This window comes from Dufourea novaeangliae, unplaced genomic scaffold (genome assembly GCF_001272555.1).
Source record: "Dufourea novaeangliae isolate 0120121106 unplaced genomic scaffold, ASM127255v1 scaffold232, whole genome shotgun sequence".
Classification (NCBI taxonomy): domain Eukaryota; kingdom Metazoa; phylum Arthropoda; class Insecta; order Hymenoptera; family Halictidae; genus Dufourea; species Dufourea novaeangliae.
Window position 1 is genome coordinate 127,352 of NW_015374105.1, and position 2,283 is coordinate 129,634.

The window sequence follows — 2,283 nt, forward strand, 5'->3', positions numbered from 1 at the left end:
TCCTGTAATTTCTACCGTATTTCAATTGTCACGGGGGTCTAACGATACCCCATATTTGAGTGAAGTATATACGTTACTGAGGATTAGGTAGTGCGCATGCGTGGGAAAAATCCCACGTCCTGGCATCACTGCTCATGCCCCGAGTGCCCCATTTCCAGGTCGGAGGACATTTTTGTTACATCCTGTAGAGTTATTTCACAATTATACTGCTGAATATTTAAAACATGTCATTATTAGTACATGCAGCAGATTGGGTATACCAAAATTATTTTCCATCACAATTGGCTTAACCCAGACCACGAATGACTTTTCCAATAGGTCATTGTATTCGTCTTGAAATACTCTATCAGAATGTAAGTAAAAAAACATACCGTTCTATTTTAAAAAACAGAGATGACCTTCATATCTCCTTGACGCCTCCACCTATCAACAAACTAGTAACATCGGATGATCAGCACCTCGATACCAAATAATTTTGGCCTGATGCATTTTTTCCTACAACCAATAGCAGCCAAGTTATTCAGGTGGCCGGTTATAAGTGCCTCACCCTTATAATCTATGATACGAACGGAGTTAGGAACGAGTACTTGTGAGAAACCCTGTAGCGTTGAGGGACGCTAGGGATATTACATCCCAGCTACTATAGCGCGGAAGTTAATTAATGATGCCACGTGTACGGAACAGAGACTTTATTTCACGAGCACGTGAACGTGCTGTAGCTACAGCCACGGCCTGTTAACTCCCATTAGAATAGTATGGTCAGTCATAAGCTACCGGCCCTTATCACCAATGGTGCTAAAGTCGTATTTTTTGACACATGTACTTCTATGTAGTGCTATGTACTCGGTGGATAAAACACGTTTTGGCGGTGGAGGGAGTTCAAGCCAGGTATGTATTTTTTCCACAAGAAAAGACGACTTCATTTTAAAGGCTAAGAATAAGTATTATGTTTTATTTTTATATAACTTACATGCAAATGTATTTTTTCCTTCAATATTACTTATTTTTTAGATGAAATGGTGCAACCAGAAGATGGCACATCTCTGACTGCAGAAAGCCAGTTTGAGGAACTGGGTAAGTTTGTTTATATTATAGAATAAATCAATTTTTATGAAATTTATGTGTGCACATACTTATAGTCATTTTCACTTATTTTTCAGATATAAAGCAGTCATTTGATGAATGTGGCGTGCATGATTGTGTGTGCAAGATGGCTAGGGACTATTATGTAAAAAAGTATAGAAGAATGTAGTATGCATGTATCGTATGTATTGTTTGTGTTATACAGTATACAGTCCCTTATTTCCTAAATTATTTGAAACACGAGAGTTTTCTGGTATTTCAAATACTTTAGGAAATAACTGACTGTATACTGTATGTATGTAATGTAAAATTTTTAGCATGACAGTGAGTAACTGGTGACTACTATGTGGGATTGTGTATGGTAAATTTTTTATTATAATAAATTTGTTATTAGTTCGAAATTTTAAATCTGTATTACATTTATTACATAGTCTCTCTATATCATGTTAAATTTTGAGCGTGACAGTGAGTGACTGGCGGTTACTGTTTGGGATCGTGTGTGATAAATTTGTTATAATAAATATAATGTTAGTTGTTTGCAGTTTTAAACATGTTTATTAAATTTAAAATTGCGAACACCTAATATCAAATTTATTACAACTCAAATTTATCATACACGATCTCATACAGTAACCGCCAGTCATTCACTGTCTCGTCTATTATAAATCGTTGCGAAATTCAAACGCGTCCCGGATATCCGGCACTCGTTTTAGTACCGGCCCTTATCACTAATGGCGCTGCAAATCGACCAAGAAAAACCTCTGAGTTGTACACCCGTGGCTACAGCGGACAAGATAGTTCTGCCCAGTTCTGCCGCACGCATGCGGCAACGCGATGCACGCGCCGCCACTTTCTCCATGCGGGAGAAAGAGACATTACAGAGAGAGAGAGAGAGAGAGAGACGGCAGTATCCGCTCCCTACATCCACCGACGAGGTATAGGATAGACCTATCATCTTGTGGGACTTCGTGTCTCATGTTCTGAAATACCGATAGTGTAAAAAGTCAGGGATTTTCTGCTGCCCTCTACGTTATGAGAACGGTGAATTTGTGAACTACGTTAAATCCACTCGAGCTCAACTAGTCTAACTTCTACAGTGTTGTCGAGTCTAAAGTACAATATTGTCAGATCATGAGTGTTCGGTACGTCGGAAAATCATCGAAGGGACCATGGTCGTGAACGGATTCTCTTTCGTCCGTT